Raw genomic sequence first — 25,117 nt, forward strand, 5'->3', positions numbered from 1 at the left:
GTTTGTGTATTTGAAGGCATCTCTTAAATTCTTCTCAGTTCCCTTATTCCTTTCTCCTGTGCTGCGTACTTACCATTGCTCTCAGGACACACTGTGACTATATCTTTATAAAGGGTATATGTAGATGAATATAAAAGTTATGCATCCCCAGAAAACTGCACAGAGTACTGCAGTTGAGATGTGAGTATTGCCAAGAGTTCCTTGAGTCTTTTATTAATGGCATTTATTTTTAAACAGTAACAGTAGCATATTAGTAAGACATGGATTCCTAACATGGTTTTAACATTGACAAGCTGTTAGACTCTGGGCACTTTACTTCTCAGATTATTAGTTTTTTCATCTATAACAAGGGGATGATGATGATGATGTTACTTACTTTTTAGAATTGTTATGAGAATTGACATAATACATGTAAAAATCTTAGCATGATGCCCAGCACTATGTTCAATAAACAGTAAATATTATTATTTCTTGATTTGCAGTAAACCAACATCCCTATGACTGTTGTCAAGCTAGGCTTCTCCTGTACCACATTTGTAAATTTGAATCTTAGATATAAATATGAAAAATTAAAAAAAATCTATATTGAATTTCATCATGGTTAAATTCTGGTCAGTAGTTCCAGCTTGAATCTTGTTTCTGTCATTTGATAAATTAGTAATGCTTTCCAGTTTTGTGTTGCCTGAAAATTGGTAAACATATTTTCAGCATTTCATGCAAGTTGTGGCCAGAAGTGATTGCACAGTGAAGTTTATGTTCCCATTTAGTTAACTTATACCGTTCTGTTTGCTCCCATTTACTTGCTTCCACTGTTCTCAGGATTTAGTACATGTTCAATAGTGACATGTAGGATTTTCCCCGTGCTTTTGTATCATACACTTGTTATATCCCCTAGTGATCCCTTGAGTTTTAAGCTGCCTCTGACCTATGGTTCTGTAGATCTCCTGATATTGACATAGCTGAATCTATTAACTAACTTCTAGAGTGGAAACCAGTCACCTGGGGTTCGCCTAGCCTTTTCATCCATGCACTTTAAGCTCTCTGTGGCTCTGTTTTTATACTTGTAAACCTGAGCAAATATTTGTCCTTTCCTTCCTTTCAGTGCCATGGTGAAGATGAAATAAATAATTATAAAAGAACATTGCGTTCTTCAAAAAATGGCAGCATACCATTTACAGATAAATTCCTCATCCAGTCACTATCAAAATAGCTAAACAACTAAGTGTTAGCAAGAGAAGTCCCTGAACAGCAAGGTAGTGAAGATGACGCCAAGCCTGTTTGTCATCCGCATTTTACTCAGAGACTCAGACTCATTTAAAACTTCATTACATACTTATATCTGACAGGCTTGGCTCCTTCATTTCCTAGTCCATAGGCAAGTAGAGGTAGGTAAATTGAAAATAGCTAGGTGGGTAAATTGAAAGTACCAAAGTAGACAAATTGAAGGTAGCAAGAAACAGATAATCATTTTCAAAAGAAAAAGAGAGGGGCGCCTGGGTGGCTCAGTTGGTTAAACATCTGCCTTCGGCTAGGTCATGGTCCCGGGGTCCTGGGATCGAGCCCCGCATCAGGCTCCCTGCCCGCGGGAAGCCTGCTTCTCCCTCTCCCACTCCCCCTGCTTATGTTTCCTCTCTCACTGTGTCTCTGTCAAATAAATAAATCTTTTAAAAAAAGAAAAGAAAAGAAAAGAAACTTGAAAAGTAGAGAGATCTGAGACCATTAAGTACAGGGGAAAAGCAGCCTTGAACAGCTGAGTAGGTTCCAAGAACATCACTGGATTATAATCTAGTACTGTCATTGATGTTCGAAATGATCACTAATTTTTGTGTGGGACCTCTGTTTTTTCATGTGTCCAGCCCTCCTTCTGCTCTCTTTTGGAAGCAGCACTGTGATTGTGCTTTGGAAAACTACCTTTCCCAGGTTGTACCCTGCTTCAGAGGAACCATCACTCATGGTGCCCTCTCTTCTCCTGGGCAAGGTTAATAGAGCATCTGGTCTGAGCAGATCAGTTACTTTCAGGCGGGAGTTTGGATGTCGAGCAGAGTGACTCACAGCTGTTGGGGCTGCTTCATCCTGGGATCTCAAATAGATACTTTATTCTTCCCTTCCACACAGACCCTTGGAACTGCATGGTCCCTGACCTTTTCAAGATAGGATATCCAATTTTCCTTTAATTTGGGGACTACTCTGAAACATTCCAATAAAATACTTAGCTTAGGGCATCTGGGTGACTCAGTTAAGTATCTGACTCTAGAATTTGGCTCAGGTCATGATCTCAGAGTCATGAGATCAACCCCCCCGCCCCCATCCTCCTCAGCACGTCAGGCTCAGCACTCAGTGTGGGGCCTGCTTAAGATTCTCTCTCTCCCTCTCCCTCTGCCCCTCCTCAACCCCGCTCGAGCGAGTGCACACTCAAGCTCACTCTCTCTCTCTCTCAAAAAAGAAAAAACAAAAACAAAAACCAAACATTTAGCTTAAGTTAGCCAAAGGTACTTTTAGGCTGCTCAGTTTGTGATCTGGAACCAGCACAGATTCATTAAAGAAAAGGCTCAATTTTGTTCTATACGCAGTGTTTAAAAAACCAAACAAATACCTTAAAAAGGTATTTGTAATAAGCATTTAAAATGTTTCCATCCAACTTTGTTAAAATACATTTTAAAAACTTTAGCATTAAATGGCCATTTTCATTCTAAAGAACTTTCTAATTTCCTAACTCCACCAGATAAATGAGTTGTGATTGTGTACAAATCCAAGAATGATTGCACTGTAGTTTTATGCTTGAATGTGTCTTGCTTAACTCTATCTCAGCATGGCTCTGGTTAGCTCCTTGTTAAAATGATGACTGATGTCATAAAAATGGCCTGAGGTTCCATTTAAAAAGGAAAACTTTCAGTTGTGGTCCAAATACTTTGAACATTCAACAAATATCTACAGCTATATTCTGGGATAAAGCAGTGAACAAGGTGGACGCGGACCCAGCGCTCATGGAGCTATGGAATGAAAGGAACAGTGGCCTTTGCTTGGGATAAGCTCATTGCGCATGACTCTGGCCAGGTATTTCTCCTGCCTACAAAATCTAATATCTGACCTTTATCTACATCCTTTACCTATCTTTTCCCATATATCCCATTCCTTTTTCAAGGTCCATATCAAATACCTTGTTCCCCGTTAAGCCTCTCACAATAATAACAGTGATGACAGCTAAATATTTATTGTGCCAACCTCTTCACTTGGACTACATTACATATTTCGCACAGTGCACTGTGAGGTATTTGTGTATGACTCCTTAGTAATCTAACTGATAGGATTTCAGGAAGATTTATATATATGTAAAACTTAAAATATTGCATTCAGTATGCTCAGATTATCAGTCTCTTTTGACCATAGAATCTAAAGTATAAGGTGGGAAGGAAACAATTTTATATCTGTTGTGCATCAGAATTGCCTGGGAGAGTTTTTTTTTTTTTTTTAAATAGAGATGCCTAAGTACATCATTCTCAAAAATTCCTATTAATTAAAAACACACAAGCACACACATATAGAACACAGCACAAACAATGACTCCAAATCCTACTTTCTTAAGGTAATCACAAATACACAGTTTATGTGTTTCCATTTGGTCTTTCTATTTTATAGCTCTAAAGTTTTAAACATTATATGGAGTTAAACATGGCCTTATTATTGAGATCTTCCCTGACCACCTTATTTAAGACTACAACCTACATCCATTCCCTTCCCTATTATGCGTAGGTTTTCTCTGTAGAGTTTCTGACCTTCTACTTATTAATGACATTTTAATTCATTTATTTTTCTCCCCCAGAGTAACCTATCTTCCCCCATCTCCTACCCCCTAGAATGCCAACTCCAAAAGGGCAGAAAGTTTTATCTGCTTTGTTCACTACAGTATCTACAGCCCTAGAAGAATGCCTGGCACAGAGAGGATGTGGAAAATGAATGAATGAAATTGGCAAAGTGCCCTTCAGAAATGCTATACTGTTTCCACTCCTACAGAAGTAAGGCATTGTCTGTGTTAGAGAAGTATTTTTGATGGGTAGGACTTTAAGCCTTGAATGCTTCCTAGGATCTCTGTGGAGGGCACTGGGAGTCAAGAGCCTTGCAGGCGCCTGGGTGGCTCAGTTGGTTAAGCAACTGCCTTTGGCTTAGGTCATGATCCCAGGGTCCTTGGATCGAGCCACACATCGGGCTCCCTGCTCAGTGGGGAGTCTGCTTCTCCCTCGCCCTCTGCCCCTCCCTCACCCCCCGCTCATGCTCTCTCTCTCTCTCAAATAAATAAAATCTTAAAAAAAAAAAAAAAGCCTTGTGACACTAAAACAGAGCATGGTGCCTGGGACCACTAGGCCAATAGCAGATGTCATACACAAGGAAGATGCCTGCTGAAGATACCACCTGCCCTCAAACAGGTTCAACAGGAATATTTTTAAAAACATGTGCAGCTATTGGTTTCAGGACTTGAGCACATAACTTGTTCACATTACAAACTTTGGGACTTGTTCAGGACTATGTCCCGGTTCCTTTGGTTCACATCTTTCTACCACCCAGATTGCCTAATTTTTGAACTTTTTATGAGCAGAGTACTGCTTTCAGTGTGATTTAGTCATTTCCCACAGCTCTCTATCCTTTAGAGTAGCTTTTAAAGTTACTTGGGCCATTTTGGGGAGAGGACACTGGATGACGATTTTTGTGCAATTAAATAAATGGAAGGCTTCTTGATATTATTAATGTTCACAATATGCAACCCAAACTCATATTATTCAACTGGAGATTGTTTTGAAGTCATTTTTTATTTTTTTATTTTTTATTTATTTATTTATTTATTTTTTTAAAGATTTTCTATTTATTTATTTGACAGAGACAGAGACAGCGAGAGCAGGAACACAAGCAGGGGGAGTGGGAGAGGGAGAAGCAGGCTTCCTGCTGAGCAGGGAGCCCGATGCGGGGCTCGATCCCAGGACCCTGGGATCATGACCTGAGCCGAAGGCAGCCGCTTAACGACTGAGCCACCCAGGCGCCCCTGAAGTCATTTTTTAATTACAGAATTTCCAAATCAGAAAGTATATCTGAAAATAGAAATTTGGAACTAAATACACATTAGAGTGTGAAGGACTTTTTTTTTAAAGATTTTATTTCTTTATTTGAGAGACAGCATGGGAGGGTGCGGGGAAGGAGCAGAGGGAGAGGGACAAGCAGACTCCCCACTGAGTGGGGAGCCCATTGCAGGGCTTGATCCCAGGACCCCGAGATCATGAACTGAACTGAAGTCAGATGCTTAACTGACTGAGCCACCCAGGCACTCGAGCATGAAGGGCTTTTTATAGAAAGTAAGAAGGGCAACAAAGTGTAGGGGGAAAGCGCCAGGGCCAAGACTCTGGAGATCTGGATCCCATGGACTTCTCTGCCCATCATTAGCCCCGCTAGTCCCCTACTTATTTGGGAAATGGGACTGCTCATCCTAACTCCCAGGCTTTGTTATGTGGAACTATAGATATGTGGATCACAATGAAAACTGTAATGTTTATTCAATTGAAAAAGGCTGCAGTAATTTTCTTAAATACTGGAGAATGATGGTAGGTTGGTAGGAAGAGGGATTTTGATGGTAGGTTGGTAGAAAGAGGGAATTTGAAAGACTCAAGCTTGTTTTCCCAAATCATTTTGCATGGAACTCTACTTCATTGACATGTTTAGTCTGCTTTTGGGGACGGCTAGCCTCAGTATCTCAGTGGCTTATCCCCCATACACATTTATTTTCATGCTCACTGTCTGCAGTTCAACCCCAGTTCAGCTGGTCTAGGCTGGGCTCCACTGCATACTTGGCATCAAGGTTGTAGTCACCAGGCTTGATTCCAAGCTACTAGTTGGGTTCAGATCTTCTCTATCAGCCCAGTACAAGTGGCTAACCAAGACAGGTTCTCACAGAAGTGTAAGAGAGAAATTGATCTTAGAACATCTAAGGCCTCTAATGTTCCATTGACCAGAGCAAGTCACATGTCCAACCCCAATGTCAATGGTGTTGGGTAGGATACTTCACCTATAGTGGGGGCAGAGGGAGTGACTGTTTGCTAAATACTAAATTTTAATATTTAATATTAAACTTTCACAGATGCTTTTTTAAAAAACATGGGAACATGCTTTAGAGAGCTTAGAAGTTTCTTAGACGTTCCCAATATATAATGACATATTTTTTTTAAAGATTTTATTTATTTATTTGACAGAGAGAGAGCACAAGCAGGGAGAGCAGCAGGCAGAGGGAGAAGCAGGCTCCCCACTGAGCAGGGAGCCTGATACGGGGCTCGATCCCAGGACCCTGGGATCAGGACCTGAGCCGAAGGCAGACGCTTAATTGACTGAGCTACCTAGGTGCCCCTATAATGACATATTAAAGGTTGTGAGAACTCCTGTTCTAAATAAACTTGTTTGGTTTTGTTTAGCATAGTGATAACCAAATTTATGTGACCATAGTAATTTTTACCTATACTTCACAAATGGTTTATATTTCATGGAACTGGATTTTTACTGAATACATTTTGGTAATGCTATTCTCAAGTATGCAATTGAACAATTATCAAGTGTACCAGCTCTGGATCACATAGACCTTCCTTTGACTCTTGGTTCTGGAACTATTTTAAGTGTCTGGTAGAGTCATGATAGGTTCTGCACAAACCTGGTAAAAAAAATACTTTGCCATCATGGTCCTAACTTAAGTAATGTAAAAGATAAAGCCTTATCCTGGGAGAAGAAATTATAAATGTGTGATTTGTAAGATTATTTTCACCTCTTTTCATTCCCAAATATCTTTCACACCTATTTAATGATGCCTAGAATTCTGGTTCCAGGGGAAAAAAGGCTCTACATTATATAGTGAATGAGAAAACTTTGATTTAATAATGAAGCATCCTATTATGCAGTGAAATACAATGAGTCAATGAATCAACTGATGGAGGATCCAGCTCGATTTGGAGAAGGGGAATAGCATGTTGGTAAGGAAAAAGACCTAGTGACTTGAACGGAGGGTGTTAGGGACTGAATGTTTATGTGCCCCTCCCCAAATTTATATGTTGAAAATCTGTGCCCCCAATATGATGCTATTGAGAGATGGGGCCTTTCAGAAGTAATGAGGATTAGATGGGGTCACCAGGGTGGGATTCTCATGAATGGGATTGTTTCCTTACAAGAGTCACAAGAGAGCCTGCTTTTTCTGTCTGCTGTCGGCCATGTGAGGACACAAGTGGGCAGTTTGTAGCCCAGAAGAGGGCCCTCGCCAGAATTTGTGCTGGCACCTGATCTCATGCCTCCAGCCTCCAGAACTGTGAGAAATAAATACCTGTTGTTCATAAGCCACCCAGGCTGTGGTATTCTGTTTTAGCACCCTGAGCTAAGACAGAGGGAAAGAAAACTCTGAGAGAGGAAGCAAGAAAGAGGAAAAAAGAAAGATGCACTGCAAAAACATATTTGGTCAGAGCCACCTGAGGACAAATAGAACTTTGTATTAAGGTCTTTGTCCCAGGCCCAGTTCTACTTTGTGCGATTTAAAGACCTATGTTTGTTTAATAGTAGCTTCCGATAAAGGACCTCTGTTCCCAGAGGACGCAGGAAGCAACATTGCTCTAGGTTCCCCAGAATCTCAGTCTGTCAGTGCAGGCAGGATTTGGAAGATTATGTATCCCAGCACTACAATTTGACAAATGAGAAAATTAAGGCACAGAGAGGAAAGGAAAGCTTAAAATTTGTCAGCCGGAAGAGATGGAAATGGACCTACGTCTCATAGCTCTCAGAACAAGACACACTTCACAGCAACTGCATTATTAAATAATAATAGTGATAATGATAGTGCCTACCATTGGTGAAGCATTTATTATAGCCAGGACTAGTACTAAGTACTTTATGTGGATCGTTTCTTTTATGGATCATAATGACCCAATGAGGCAGATATCCTCTTCATATGGGAGGAGACTGAAACCTGGAGGAGCTAATAAACTTTGCCTCCAGGGTTACCTCCAAGGAAGTGACAGAGACAGGACACATCAGAAAGTGATTTTCAAAGCAACACCTGGCACAGACCAAGTCTTCTTCCAGAAACATTCACTTGACAGAAGTGGGGCAATACTGCAGAGCTCTTCATTCATTCAGACAAACAGAAAATGGGTTTAAAGAACACGTTTCGGTGGAGCCTCCGCCCGGAAGCCGGTGATTCGCGGCCACGGTATGCCGGCCCGTGGCTTCTCCCTGCTTGGTGGCCGTGTGAGCCACATGCCGGGGCTTCCGGAGCAGCGGCGTGGGGACCAGCAGAGAGAAGAGGTTCCATTTTCCAGAGGTCGCCACTGTCTGCCTCCCCACTTGTCCCCATCCTCAGGCATCTTTTTAAATAATGTAGTTACACATTAGTTGTCTAGTTCTTCGTAGTGAATGTGGTTTAATCATCGTTCCTAGTGACTTGAAATTTGAGCCTTAGTGTTATTTGTATTGAAAATTATCTTTGAGTTTGATAAACTCTGTTTTAAATGAACAGATTTATTGTCGGTTTCAGAGCTACACAGAGCCTTCAAAGGAAAATGAAGAAGCATTTTTGATTACTTTTCATATTTTTGACTAGATACCTATATACTAGTGGAACATATAAGTACTTGTTTAATGAAGTATTTAATTGGAATTTCAAGAAATAATCTTTGGCAGAATTTGAAAATTACAAAATCTTGAAGTATCATTTAAGCTTTCTCTCAGTTTTAAGATTTACAGTGAGATTTTTCTTACTTCCTCATGAGAAATTAGATCTTATTAATTGGAAGAAAATATATTTACTGTCAAAGAAATAAATAAGCCCTTATATTTGTTGCAGCTTATTGTTTCTTGAAATGAATTATCTCAATAGCCAAAAAGTTAAAAATAAAAAAAATTATAGTGATTAAAAAAAAATAAAGGACACGTTTCTCCATCTTCTCTGTATCCACCACCCAGTGCAACCATCATCTTCTTCATGCCAGATAGACACTCAACTACAAATCCCCCAAAATAACTGGGGAGAAAGTGGAAGAAAATTGGCAGCATTCACTGCATTCTAAACAGGTAATTCCCAGGAATACAGTCCTGAAGGTTTGAGTTGAAAGGAAGAAACTTGGTCTTAGTGGGTACTTAATCAGTTCAGATGACTAAGAAACAAAAAAACAAAAAACAAAAAACAACTCAGGTGAGTGGACTACAATAACCACGTAGAGTGGAGGTAGGCCAGGCAGAGGGAAGTCGATTAGGAGCTAGATTTTGGAATGAGAGCAGTGTCGGTGAATCTGCCCGTCAGTTGCAAATGTGAGAAAAGTAGTCAACATCCATACCAAGGGACAGCAGGCAGGACCGAGGGGAAATCCACGCACCCTACCTACGGAACCTGGAGTTTGAATGGGTCTTGCCCTGTTCTAGAAGAAGTAGAGAAGAAAAAGTAAATTGAAGTGGTCCATTGGGTGGAAAAAGTACTGTGCAGCAAGAAAAGAAACAGTATTGAGAAGAATTGGGGGAAAGAGTACACATCTCAAAACAAGGGACTCTGGGATCCAGAAGAATATTTAAGAAATATTTGTCATCTTCAGGGCGCCTGGGTGGCTCAGTTGGTTAAGCGACTGCCTTCGGCTCAGGTCATGATCCTGGAGTCCCTGGATCGAGTCCCGCATCGGGCTCCCTGCTCGGCAGGGAGTCTGCTTCTCCCTCTGACCCTCCCCCCTCTCATGTGCTTGCTCTCTCTCTCAAATAAATAAATAAAATCTTTAAAAAAAAAAAAAAAAGAAATATTTGTCATCTTCAGAAAAGTACAAGAAGATACGGCATCTGTGCATGAGGAGCAGAAGGCCCTCAGTCTGGTGAGCTGGGTGAGGCAGAGGTGTTAAGGAGGGACTGCAATAAAGCGAAAATATAATGGAAGTTGGATAAAAGACTCCAAATTTCTGGAAACAAACTAAAAAATAATATTGGGTGCCAAGTTAGACTTGTAATAAATGGTAGTTTAAAAAATGACAAAATACCAACAGGTGAATGATAAAGCATTTTGTATCAATTTGCTGGAAGTAGCCAAAGCAGAGGAAATTTATAAGTTTGAGCTGATTTTCTGAACAGAAAATAACAATACTGAAAAATAAATTAGCAAAGATTTTAACTTCACCTGGAAAAAGAAGAGTGAGCTAAAAGAAGGAAAAAAGCCACCAGCCAACAAAAAACAAGAAATAATATAATGTAAAGATAATACAAAACAGGGGCGCCTGGGTGACTCAGTTGGTTAAGCGCCTGCCTTCGGCTTAGGCCATGATCCTGGAGTCCCAGGATCGAGTCCCGCATTAAGCTTCCTGCTCAGCAGGGAGACTGCTTCTCCCTCTGACCCTCCCCCGTCTCATGCTCTCTCTATCTCATTCTCTCTCTCTCAAATAAATAAATAAAATCTTAAAAAATATATAAATAAATAAATAAAAGATAATACAAAACAGAAAAACAATAGAGAAAATTAATAATACCCAAATATGATACTTTGAATAATAGCCATAATAATATTAACAAAAAGAGCTAATATTTAGCACTGACTGGCACTGTTTTAAGTGATTTATTTATGTTAGCTCATCTAATCCCCCTAACAGCCCTACATTGAGATGTTACAATTTTTTTATTTTATTTTTTTAAAGATTTTATTTATTTATTTGAGAGAGAGAATGAGAGAGAGTGAGTACATGAGAGGGGGGAGGGTCAGAGGGAGAAGCAGACTCCCCGCCGAGCAGGGAGCCCGATGCGGGACTCGATCCCGGGACTCCAGGATCATGACCTGAGCCGAAGGCAGTCGCTTAACCAACTGAGCCACCCAGGTGCCCCGAGATGTTACAATTTTTTAAATAAAATTTAAAAAAATTTTTTGAGAGCCACCCAGGTGCCCGAGGGTATTATAATTATCTCCATTTTACAAAAGAGGAAAATGAAACTATGAGAATTTAAGTCGCTTGTTGAAGTTGTCCAACTAGTTAATGGCAGAACCAGGATCTGAACTAGGGGGCCTGGTTTACCTTTCAGAAGACAGAAGAACCTCCAACAAGGCTGATAAGAAGAAAAGTAAAGAGATGAGTAGGCAAAATACACAATAAAAAGGGAGAGAGAAAATATTTTGAACAACGAGCTTCTATCTCAATAAATGTGTAAATCTTTGTATTCGTTTGCTATGGCTGCTCTAACAAAATACCACAGACTGACTGACTTAAAGGACAGAAATTAATTTCCTCACAATTGTGGACAGTAGAAGTCTAAAATCAAGGTCTTTGCCAGTTTGGTTTCGCCTGGCCTCTGTCCTTGGCTTGCAGATGGCCTCCTTCTCTCTGTGTCCTCACATCGTGTTTTCTCTGTGAGAGCATGCTCTCTGTCAAATTTCTCTGTGGGGCAAAACTTCTTTCTGGAAGGACACCAGTCAGATTGGATTAAGGCCCACCCTAAGGCCTCGTTTTAACTTAATCACCTCTTCGAAGGCCCTTTCTCCCAATAGAGTCACATTCTGAGGTACTGGGTGTTAGAGACTCAACATATGAATTTTCTGGGAACACAGTTCAGCCCATAATAGCCTAGAAAAGTGGATTTTGGTGGCGCAGGGCAGGGTGGTGGTGGGAGGGAACTACCGGCCTAAGGTAAAATAGAAAATTAAATATATCAATAACAGTATGGTTATCAACCTTCCTCTTTTACTCCCCAACTCGTCAATGAATTGAAACCGTGTTGATTTACAGGTGAGCTCAACACATTTTCCAAGAAACAGAAAATCCCTATATTACGTAGTTTTTCCAGAAAGAAAAAGATAAAACAGTTGACCAACTTCTTTCATTCAGAAAGTAGATACCGTAAGTATAAAAAAAAATGATAGGCTTCATGTTAAAACACAGGTCCAAAAAAACCCAAACAGTATACTTAAAAAGAAAAAAAAAATCCAGCAATGTAAATAGGACATTGATACATCCTGATCAAGTTCAATCTATTTCAGAATATAAACATGCTTTAGCTTTGGAAAAGTCTGTTAATAAAATTCACAGCAATAGATTAGAAAAGAAAAATGATTTTATCATCTCAATATATGTAGGAAAAGCATTTGATAAAATTCAGTATCTATTCATATGCTGCTTTTATTTTTTATTTTTTAAAGTAATCTCTATGCCCAACGTAGGGCTCAAACTCATGATTCCAAGATCAAGAGTCACATGCTCTCTGGACTGAGCAAGCCAGGCACCCCCGCAATATCTGTTCATGATTGAGGAGAAAAACCTTGTATAAACCTAGGAATAAAGGGAATTTCCATAACCTGAGAAAAGGTATCTCCGCAAACCTTACAGCAAACCATACTTAATGGTACAACTTTAACACATGATCTTTCAGGTATTTGTTAATGCTACAAACAAAGCAAAACTAACAAGAAAAGAATGGTATAAAAATTACAGGGAGGAAGTCACAGTTTTGAGGAATTATATGACTATTTACGTAGAATACCTACATAATCTAGAGATACATCACTAAAATTGATAAAAAAAGTTTAGATATGTTGTTTATAAAATTTCATATACAAAAATCTATGGTATTTCTATGCAGCAGCAACAAAAATATAGCAAATAATTGAAATAGGGGCGCCTGGGTGGCTTAGTTCAGCATCTGATTCTTGGTTTCGGCAGGGGTCATGATCTCAGGGTCCCGAGATCGAGCCCTGCCTCGGGATCAGCGTGGAGTCTGCTTGTCCCTCTCCCTCCCCCCCGCCCCTTCTCCCCCTGCTCCTACTTTCTCTCTCTCAAATAAATAAATAAATAAAATCTTTTAAATAAAAGAAAATAGTCAAAATAAAAACATACAATTCTATTTATAGTAGAAATTTTATATACATACATGCACAAACACCTGGAATAATCTAAAAAAATCTTTATGGAGAAAATTATAAAATTTATTAATGGTATTACAAATACCATAATTAACATTAGATATAAGTAGACTACCTTGAATGTCTAGTCAAATGGAACAACATATTCAGTGGTATTAAAATAAAAATCTAAAAATGATTTGTGCTGTCCTTGAAAGCTTGACACAACAAAGCTTGAAAGCTGGTTTTAAAATTTATGTGGATCACTGAAGGCCTGAGAATGGCCAAAATAGTCCTGAAAAAGAAGAAGCAAATCTTATTATAACATTATATTAAGTAAGAAGTGGGTGATTGGTGCAAGAACTAAGGGACCAAGAGACCAATGGAACATAATAAATTTGATATATACCAGAAACCTGTGGAAAATGGAATGGTCAACAAATGGGTTGAAATTATTGGAAAAAATGGAATTGGATCTGTACTTCACAGTGACCATAAATATCGATTCCATATCTAGTAAAAATGTAAACGTGGAAGGCAAAGCTAAATAAAACTTTTAGAAGAAAGTATAAGAAAAAATCTGTGACTTGGAGAAAGAAAATATTATTTGAACAAGATCTAAAGAGCACAGACCACAAAGATTGATGAATGTAATTGCATTAAATAAGAACTTTCGTTCATGAGGAGACACCATAGAGACAGAGGAAGGAAAAGACTTGGAGAAGGTAATATATATAAAAATCGTGTGTGTGTGTGTGTGAGAGAGTGTGTGTATCTGGCAAATAATTACATAATTAGTATTCAGAATATACAGTATCTGTACAAATCTGTAAGATAAAGACAAAAACATGAAAATACACTCAGAGACGTTAACAATCTTAGAAATGCAAATTTTTATTAACATATAATGTATTATTTGTTTCAGTGTACAATTCTGTGATTCATCAGTCTTAAACAATTCACAGCGCTCACCATAGCACATACCCTCCCCAATGTCCATCACCCAGCCACCCCATCCCTCCCACCCCCCTCCACTCCAGCAACCCTCAGTTTGTTTCCCTAAGATTAAGAGTCTCTTATGGTTTGTCCCCTCTCTGGTTTCGTTAGAAATGCAAATTAAAAACACAATGAGACACCATTTCAGACAGAAGCCTGATATTAAAGATGCTGGCAGAGAGAACATAATGGAAGTAGAGCTATAGTCAATAGTTAGAAACTACTTGGGTTTACATTCTTGATTTAAAACTACTTGGGCTGAATTTCCTGCCCTGTCACTCACTGTTTAACTTTGAAGGATTTGATTAACTCCTCTAAGTCTTCATTTTCTTATCTATTCAACACGGAGAGTAATGAGAAAACACATGTAAAGCCAGCAGCTCATTGCCTGGCACATAAAAGGATACTCGCCACATGTTCATTGTTCTGTAAATATTATAGCTAGTGTATGTTGAGTGCTCACCTTGGGCCAGGCACTGCACTGGGCTAAGTGCGTTGTTTGTATAATGATCTCTTTTAACCATATGCATTGTGATTATATGTGTTTTACAAATGAGAAAACAGGCATAAATAGAGACGAGGGAGTTGGGGCACAATCCTACATCTCATGGGCTCTGGAGTCTGCATGTAAAATTCAGCTTCATTGTCCCCCACTGTTACCACAGAAAGCATATCTTAGGTAGATACAGATAATTTTCAAGGTCACTCATGTAAATCCTTTATTGCCATCACATGCAGACACACACGGAGGCTAGCCTATTTATTTCCCTTTCTGGCTAGAAGTTGTGTCATTTTTCAGTATTGTTCTAAAAACAGATTAGTAACAATAGATCCTATAGTGCTCCTATTACCAATTTGTACAGTCAGCCTACATTACTTATAAAAATGTTCTTTTGGAGCTGCTGTGGGTCTCTGAACATTTCTGCAATGCCGTTTTACAGAGAGTGCATCTGAGAAGAATGAGGGTAGGGAATAACATAATGAAGCCTATTGGGAAGCCCTCTCTCTGAGCTAAACTGGAGGTTCAGATATGGTATTATGTTTCTGAACTCTGTTCTCTGAAGCTCCATTTTGGAGTCTTAGACTTAGAAGGGACTTTAGCAAATACCTCTGTTCCACTTTTTCTCCTCTGCCAGAATCACTGACAATATTCCTGATAGTTCTCCCACTTGCCATAGTTCCAGCAGGGAGACGTAATTCCCTGGGATTTTTTATTTCTAGACCCCACCAATGGTTAGATAGCACATTCTTCTATCTTCAGTTCTATAACTTTCATTCTCTGATGAGTTCTGCCTTTTGGAGCAGAATAGAATAAGTGTGTATTTTATACAAGACAAATTGTTGAAGTTTGACAACAGCAGTCAGGCTTCCTTTGATATGAGCCAATTGGGTCTCATTTTGTGCCCCATGACAACCACAGCATCTAGAACAGTGTGGGAAATAAAGTAGGTACTCATGAAATATCCTGATGAATGACTGAATGAGTTTTCTCTTTCCTACACTAGCAACTTCAGAGTCTTGAACAATTCTTCATGAGACAGGGCTTCCAAATTTCTCAGAGACTTAGTGATCCATCCATGAACATGGTCTAGTTCCTTAATATCTTTCAGAAAGTGACTGTAACAAAATATTCTATTTCTTTGAATGTGAAACTTGAAATGTGACCATTAACTTCTCAAATGTGAGCTCCATGTGGTCAGGGACTACATATCATATGTAAACAGATAAATGAGTGGTTGAATGAATAAATACTTAAAGGCTGCTCTAGGTGGTTACGGTGTTACATTTGATCCTGCCATGCTTGGCCACAACTGGTTGGAATAAAGGCAAATATTGGATTTATTTTTTTGTTTGTTTTGTTTTTATTGGGCCAATTAGATACCTCTCCTGGGAATGTGGAAGCCCTGTTTCCCTGGAGAGGAGCTGGAAGGCCCAGCATTGAGGCTGAAGGTAGAGATGTGACTAGTCATAGCCTTATGGAGTAGAAGCAAGAAAAATAGTGCAGGTCCACAGAGGGAAGCACAGAGGAGAGACACAGCCCATGGCTGCCAGTGAACCACATGGCTTTCCAGTGCCTGGCTCCAGTTTCCACGAGGGTCAGCTGCCTTCATTTTGTGAGATCTCTAAATCCTTATGATCATCCCTGTCCCACTCTGAGAGACAGACAGAAACACACAAATGCACACACACATTGCATGGAACAGTTTATTCAACCTAGTAGAACAGTAATTTTTTTTTTTTTAAGGATTTTATTTATTTATTTGACAGAGAGAGACACAGTGAGAGAGAGAGCACAAGCAGGGGGAGAGGGAGAGGGAGAAGCAGGCTCCCCACTGAGCAGGGGCCTGATACAGGGCTCGATCCCGGGACCCTGGGACCATGACCTGAGCCGAAGGCAGACGCTTAACGACTGAGCCACCCTAGAACATTAATTCTTGACTCACATTCTGTACTCGCATTACTAGAATGCCCAGGTCTTTTCCCATGAACTGCTGTCAAACTGACTGTGTAATTTAGGTTCTTGGGAAGGTTCATTCATTTACCCATTCACTCTACAGTAGCACATTAAGCAACTATGTGTATGTGAATATACTTTCTATCGTTTAGTTATTTGCCTGTCAGTTCTCACTTTCTGCTGCCTCCAAGGACGGCTGCCTCTAATAATCCTCCCGCTCGGGCGCTTGGGTGGCTCAGTCGTTAGGTGTCTGCCTTCGGCTCAGGTCATGATCCTGGGGTCCTGGGATCGAGCCCCGCATCGGGCTCTCGGAGCCTGCTCAGCGGAGAGCCTGCTTCTCCCTCTTCCTCTGACTGCTTGTACACTCTCTGTCTCTGTCAAAATAAATAAAATCTTTAAAAAAAAAAAATAATCCTCCCTTTCTCTTTACTTCTTATCAGCAGTGGAATGAAAAACAGGTTACCAAATACTGAGCTGTGAGCAGTAACAGCAAAATAAAAGTTCTTAACGCTCTTAGCATGGGCAAGTGCGGGGATGAAAGCACATGATGTTTACTCTGTCTATGCTGCTTGCAAAGAGAACATTTTGCCTACTTTCTGTTTTCCTCTTAGATTCTGTGTTGTCGAAGGTGTAGTAAATAAATATTGGGTAACGGGTTATGTGTGTGCATACATATATACATACATATTTCACATAAGTTTCTGTCCAAATATGTTTACATAGCTAGGGAAAAACTGAATAAGGTTTCTACCAGAATCCAACAGTGAAGAAGCTTTGATGACATTTAAATAAATGAAACTGGTTACATTTATAGACCAGCAGATGTACTTGGGACTTTTTCTCTCTAATTATGCATCTTGAATAAAACTAGAGATTAAAGTTGGCCATTCAGTGTGCTCTTAATTCATCTCTTCCATTCCACTCTTACTTCAATCAAATTAACCAACCTTTAAACACCCATTTCTAAGCTGCTTTTCTGCAATTCCAATTCGTATGCCTTACACCAGCCTCCATCACTTGTGGGTTCAGTTTTAGGGGTAAGAAAAGACATGAGAAAGAAGACACTTTTTTTTTTCTATAGTCCAAATGCCCATGCAGTAGCCAAGTTTATACTTGGTCCGTCCTCTGCTTGCTTTCTTTCTTTTTTTTTTTTTTTTAATTTTTAAAGATTTTATTTGTTTGAGAGAGAGAGCACGCAAGGGGGCGGGAAGGGACAGAGAGAGAGGGAGAAGCAGACTCCCTGATCAGCAGGGAGCCCGACGCGGGACTCAATCCCAGGACCCCAAGATCATGACCTGAGCCAAAGGCAGACACTTAATGGACTGAGCCACCCAGGCGCCCTGCTCTCCATTTTTAGCAATAAAATTATTAGCAATAAAAACAGTATGGCTCTAAACTAAGGGATTTGAATCCTGCCTCTGCTACCTCTCAGCCATCCAACTTTTCCGCCGTTCTCTTAATTTCTTTGTACCTCAGTTTGTTTATATCGAAAATGAGGTTAATACCACCAACTTGTAGGAATTGCTGTGAGGGTTAAAGCACTCAAATGTCTATCAAATACTTAGCGTAGTGCCTGGCATGTGGTTAAGTGTTCAATAGTTGGTGGCTTTTATTGCTGTTTGTATGGCTGTGAGACTCTGCTGTCCATGACCCCAGAGAGAGAGAGAGAGAGAGAGAGAACAACGTGCAAGGCAGAGGACTGAGAGAAACATTTCCTAAGAGCATAATACATTTTCTGGGAATTCAGATGTTAGTTTGAAAAATCTTAAAAATTTGTCAGTGGTAACACAACTTATTTACAGGCTGTCCTGGGGATAATATGAGTGTTCCTATGAGTACTATCCCAGATTTCTTTTTCTGTGAGAACAAACTCCCCTGTGCTTCTTAAATTTCTGTTTTCTTGGTTGAGAATTTCTGTTTTCCCTAATGCACCATGGGTTTTCTCAACTTTCCCCCATTGAGTCCTAGGAATTTCAATCTGGGCTGTGGCAAGAATGGCATTTCAAGGAAGGAGACATGAAAAATGGCAGTTCTTCCCAGTGAACACTGTGTTTTAAGATCCCCAAATAATTTTTTATCCCTTTTGTGGAAAATGACCTATCCAGTGTATGTTTAATGCTTGAATCTAAGAAAAAGTTCTTACTAGCCAACTGCCATGCCTTTAATGGCCGAGGTGCTTGTATTTTGGTCTCAGCCCTCTTGGGTGACTTGTGGAAGTATCTTCCAACCTCCTTCCTGAGTGAGTTTCCTCAGACTTAAACTAAAGAAATAGAAAGGACTGTGAGCAGAGAGTTGATTCCCAAAATGTAAATAATCGATCAAGTTCGTGGAATGCTGGGCCAAGCTTGCAGGGCATCCTGAGGAATCAGATGCCCGTTGATTTTTAATAATAGGTAGAACACAATTTGGAAAGCAGGGCGTTGGGTTAGGTAGGCCAGGTGATCACAAAGTTATGACTCTAAGATGAAAACTGTTGGCTGATCAACATACAATTGTACAAATGGTTGCATAATGTGTTTCCACATCCTTACCTAACATAAGTGCTTGTTGCTGGTAGGGAGATCATCCTGGCCTTGGAAATATGCTGCTGCTAGTCAGATGTGAAGTGGTTGATGTTTGTGATATATTTAAAACCTCTTTATGGTAAACAGTACAGGCAATTATTTTCCTATATATTCAGACTATATCAAGTGGGTCGAAGAAGTCTTAAGAAGAGGCTCCATTTCCAGCTAACAGGTTTGTGTCTAATTATTCTTTGATCGTAAAACTTCAGAAAAATCTCAAAAGCTCATGTTACTCTGAAGCAAGAAATGAAATTTCTTAGTGAATATCCCACTAAGTAACTGACTGTTAAGTAACCAAATGTTATCTTTATCTACGCTTTAGTTTAAGATTTCAAAGAGAAACGTGGTCAGGTTTATCAATGTGATTCAGTCTCTAACATTGTCTCTGCTAAGAGAGAACCACTTTCTCCTGTGATTGACTGCCCAGGGGAACCTCAGAATATCTCTGGTGTAAAAAGCAAACATCCTTTTTAGCAAATAGCTGGATATTATGGTAGGAAGTATGTAGATCATCTTGCTTATTTTACCATCCATCTGGGCAGAGATGGAAACATTGTGAGCTGGGAACATTGAGTTTCGCTTAACCTGTATCCTTGCCTTTTAGAAGGTATCTGTTAGGAGTAGTTAAGGTAAATGGATTGCTTTTAAAATTGTGAGATGAGCTATAGGGCAGCATTTCTATTTAATTAGCTGTTTTTCTTTTTGTATTTTCTGTTGAGAAATATGGAGTAGGACCTAAGCTATTCATTCTTTGAAGCATATAGTTTGCTTTTTAGCTTAGCTAAGAATACTGTTTATGGCTGTTTCAAAAAGTATAGCTAGATAATTTGTAAACTCAATGTTATGTCAGTTGTAATCTACTTAATTGTGCTCCTTTCTGTACTGTGTTTACCAAGGTCAACCATAGATCATACTTCTAATGAGAAAGATTTGCATTAAAATATCTTTTCTATGCACAGGTGGGGGTAGAAGACTCATTATCTTCTTCTTCCACTCCCAAAGCACCCAAGCTTCAAACTTCAAGATCATATATTCTTTTCCCACTTCTAATTTAATATTAAATCGTATTGATTTTATCTTAATATTTTTTCTATTTTTTCCCCCATTTTCCATTACCATTGTCATTATCTTAGCTCAGGCCCTCGATTTCATCCCTTAAATATTTATTTCTTTTTTTTTTAAGATTTTATATATTTATTTACTTTAAAGGGAGAGAGAGAGTACAGGCATGATTGCCGGAGCTTCGGGAGGAACAGAGGAAGAGGGTGAGGGAGGAGGAAAGAATCTCAAGCAGACTCTGTGCTGAGTGTGGAGCCCATCTCGGGGCTGGATCCCAGGACCCTGAGATCATGACCTGAGCCCAAAGCAAGAGTCAGACACTTAACCGACTAACCACCCAGGTGCCCCACTTAAATGTTTCTTTATTATGCATAATGTATTTATTCAGCAAATGTTTACTGTTCACGTACTATGTACTAGGAATTCGCTGCTGAGAATACCAGCCATAGTCAAGATGAACCCTTATGTTGGGTACACTCTTCTTACCTGAGTCACTGCCAAAGCCTTAAATAGGTCTTTTATATATTCTCTCTCCCTTCAATATAATAAAAACACTATTGCCAGTTTAATTTTGTTGACTGCTTTATTCTGATTTGCAAGACCCTAATAGTGTGGCCTTTTTTCCAAGGTTATCTCACATTATTCTCTTAATTTTCTCTTTCTTTCCTTCTTTCTTTCTTTCTTTCTTTTTTCTTTCTTTCTTTCTTTCCTCCTTCCTTCCTTCCTTCCTTCCTTCCTTCCTTCCTTCCTTCCTTTCTTTCTTTCTTAAAGTAAACTCAGCCTCTAATGTGGGGCTCAAACTCACAACCCCAAGATCCAGGGTCGTATGCTTTACTGACAGGCAGCCAGGTGCCCACCCCTCTCTCTTAATTTTCTTAATTCTCTACATGTTAGATACATTTATCTACTAGATATGTAACCACAATCCCTGGCCTTTCCCAGTTTCTGTGGTTTTGTTGTTCTTTTCCTATGGAAATGCTTTTTCCCCCATCATCCCATATGACAAAATCAATCCATCTTGTAAAGCTCACTCTAATGGTCAACTTCTCCAGGAAGCTTTTCCTGATCTCCCTCCTCCTTCCTCTTTGGCAGATCCTTGGAACTTGTTTTGTTCTCCAGCATTCATTAGCCCTTACTATGTAGCTCTCTGGGCTCTGCCCCTTCACATTCCCAATTGCTTGCCTAACAACTTAGAAAGGGAGCCAGTGATGCCCGTAGCAGCCAGCAGCAATTGCGCTAGCCTTTTCTTTTTTTCTGGCACACTCTGGTACTCTGCCAGTTCTTGGACCCTGTGAGTTCTTTCTTTCTTTTTTTTTAAGATTATTTATTTATTTATTTGTCAGAAAGAGAGGAGAGAGCACGCACAAGCAGCGGGAATGGCAGGCAGAGGGAGAAGCAGGCTCCCACTGAGCAAGGTGCCTGATGCGGGGCTTGATCCAAGGGCTCGGGATCATGACCTGAGTCGAAGGCAGATGCTTAACCAACTGAGCCACCCAGGTGTCCCAAGGACCCTGCGAGTTCTTTGCCCATCTCTGTCCTCTCTTCTATGCATCTCCACACCAATTCTGGCTCCTTGGTATTTTTACTTGTTCTCTTAGTGTTTGATGATTGATTGTCCATCATGGATTTTGAACTGAATTGTGTGCTTTTTTTTTTCCCCCTAAAGTGGATTTTCTTGGGCAGAATCCAATCTTACCTGGTGCCAAACCAGGGGGAGGTGGTCAATCAATTATCTTTATTTACACTTTTTTTTCCTTTTTAAAATTAAAACAAATTTCAATTGTGGGAAGACATACACATAACATAAAATTTACCATCTTAACCATTTTTAAGTATATAGTTAAGTAGTGCTAAGTATATTCGTATTGTTATGCAACCCATCTCTAGAACTCTTTGTGTCTTGCAATCTTTCTTTATATTTTTAAACAGCCATTGCTTTGCTTGCCTATTATTTACCTTGCCCATTAGACTGAAAGTTTCTTGAGGACAAGGCCGTGTTCCTGATTTTTGTATCCCTTATCAGACTGCCTGGTATAATCAATTCATAATTACTTCACAAAGTTGAATTGACGCATTTCCCCTTTGTGCTCATCTGACCTGCTTTCCACAGGAACCCTTCTCTGCTCACAGACCTGTATCCTTCTATCAATGAAACAGAGACCCTTTTGAAAACATTTCCACTTATATGCAAGGGAGGTGAGCATCCACAGAGTCAGAAGTTGGCCTAAGGGGTTGATCTGCTTCGGAGGTTTTGCTTTAACTGCTACATGGTGTTGTTTTTGTTCTGAGAGGTAGGATATGGCGGTTTTATTTATTTTAAGAAGGCAGGAAGCCAGGAACACATAATTGAAAGGAAGTTTCTGTGCTGGCATATTATTCTAACTAAGATGGTAACAAATAAATTGTGACTTCCTTTGGTTTGAAGTGGTGGATGAGAACTGAGTGGAACATTTTACACTCATGAAATTGCCAAGTGGCAAATACTTTCATGGTTCCTATTGTTTAAAAAAGGCCTATAAATTTGCACTCTTCTAGGAACGTGTTTTGTTACGTAACTGCCTCACAGAATTATCCTGTACATGTTCCTCATGTCTCCAGACTGAGGAGAGACCCAGTGTCTCCCTGCTGCCTTCATTACCTTCAAAGACTCTCAGAAGGCTTATGTCTCTTAGAGTTGCTTCTCCTGGTTTTCTGCTTCTGGAATTCTTCTTTGTTGCCTGCGTTTTGCTTCTTGTGGTTGTTCTCTCTCCTCTAGCCAACATGTGCCCGAAGCATTCCGTTTGCCTTGATTTCTCAAAAATACCATGTGCACTGTCCAGAAGAAATATTTAAGTGCAAACAAAGGAGGTAGCACGAGGGTGGAGGTTACTTACATCATAATGGTGCAGAATAATGTAAATGAGATATGAGGAATACTGTTCTTAAACTTCATTGGCCATTCCTACCCCTGGAAATATTTTGGGGACTGACTTCATTCTGTAGTATCCGTAGTCTCCTGCTATGTCACTGATTTCGTTCCATTTCCTTTATTGCTCTGCTCTGGGACCCCAATCTCCTTCTGCTAGTCAGTTCTTGGAATATCACAATTTGTCCAACTTGAGTCCACTGTTTATCTTGCCCAAATTTCTATCGTGCTCTGGGACTATTGTTCCATAATTATAATGGCAAACATTTTTTTGTTTTTATTAAAAAGATAATTATCTCCTTAAGAGTGATTTAGTTTTTTTTTTAAAAAACTTCAATTTTAGAACAGTTTTAGATCTAAAGAAAAATTGCAAAAATAATACAGAGAGTTTCCATGTACCTTGCACCCAGTTTTCCTTATCATGAACATCTTACATCAGTAGTTCATTTGTCACAATCTATGAACCAATATTAATACATAATTATTAACTAAAGCCTATATTTTATTCAGATTTCCTTAATATTTTCCTAATGTCTTTTTTTTTTTAATGCCAGGATGCCATTCAGGATACCACATTACATTTAATTGTCATGTCTCCTTAGACTTCATAGCTGTGACCATTTCTAAGACTTTCTTTGTTTTTGATGACCTTAACAGTTTTAAGGAATACTGGTTAAGTACTTCGTAGAATGTCCCTCAGTTGAGATTTGTCTGATGTTTTTCTCATCATTAGATTAGGGTTATGTGTTTTGGAGAAAGACCACAGAGGTAAAGTGTGATTTCTTATTATCAATGTTGAAGTTGACCTTGATCACTACTTATCACTAGTAAATATACAGGTGAAGTGAGCCATGGCCTGAGAAGAACAGCATGGTAACCAGGGGCTTATACATTTCAAGAATGTGAATCTGGGTCACCCACAAGTTAAGCTACCCAGACTAGCAGAGATGCTAGCTGAGTAAAGGGGATTAAGAATAGAACATAGAATTTTTCACAGAACTAGAACAAATAATCCTAAAATTTATATGGAACCACAAAAGACCCCAAAGAGCCAAAGCAATCTTGAAAAAGAAAAAAAAGAAAAAGAAAAAAAAAGGAATGTATTGCAAAGTTATACTACAAAGCTGTAGTAATCAAAATAGTATGGCATTGGCACAAAAGTTGAGACATAGGTCAGTGGAACAGAATAGAGAGCCCAGAAATAAACCCGTAATTATATAGTCAATTAATCTTTGACAAAGGAGATGAGAATATGCAGTGGGAAAAAAGACAGTCTCTTCACCAAATGGTGTTGGGAAAACTTGACAGCTACATACAAAAGAATGAAACTGGGCCACCTTCTAACACCATACAGAAAAATAAACTCAAAATGGATTAAGTGTGGGACTTAAAACCATAAAAATCCTAGAAGAGAGCACAGGCAGTGATTTCTCTGACATTGACCATAGCAACATTTTTCTAGCTATGTCTCCTGAAGCAAGGGAAACAAACGTAAAAATAAACTATTGGGACTACATCAAAATAAAAAGCTTCTGCACAGCAAAGGAAACAATCAACAGAATGGAAAGACAACCTACTGAATGGGGAAGATATTTGCAAATGACATATTCGATAAAGTTTTGTATCCAAAATATATGAAGAACTTACACAACTCAACACCCAAAAAATAAATAATCTAATTAAAAAATGGGCAGAAGACATGAACAGACATTTCTCCAAAGAAGACATCCAGATGGCCAACAGGTGCATGAAAAGATGTTCATCATCACTCAGCATCAGGGAAATGCAAATCAAAAACACAATGAGATATCACCTCACGCCTGTCAGAATGGCTAAAAAACAAAACAACAAAAAACCACACACACACCCAAGAAATAAGTGTTGGCAAGGATGTGGAGAAAAAAGAACCCTCGTGCACTGTTGGTGGGAATGCAAACTGGTGCAGCCACTGTGGAAAACAGTATAGAGGTTCCTCAAAAAGTAAAAAATAGAATTACCATAGGACCTATTAATTCCACAACTGGGTATTTAGTCAAAGAATACAAAGAACACTAATTCAAAAGGATATATGCATCCCTATGTTTATAGCAGCATTATTTACAATAGCCAAGATATGGAAGCAGCCTAAGTGTCCATCACTAGATGAATGGATAACAAAGATGTGGTATATATATAATATTCCACTATATATATATAGTAGAATATTACTCAGCCATAAAAAAGAATGAAATCTTGCCATTTGCAACAGCATGGACCTAGAAAGTATAATGCTAAGCAAA

This window comes from Leptonychotes weddellii, chromosome 4 (assembly GCF_054177405.1).
Source record: "Leptonychotes weddellii isolate Sample4059 chromosome 4, ASM5417740v2, whole genome shotgun sequence".
NCBI classification, from domain to species: domain Eukaryota; kingdom Metazoa; phylum Chordata; class Mammalia; order Carnivora; family Phocidae; genus Leptonychotes; species Leptonychotes weddellii.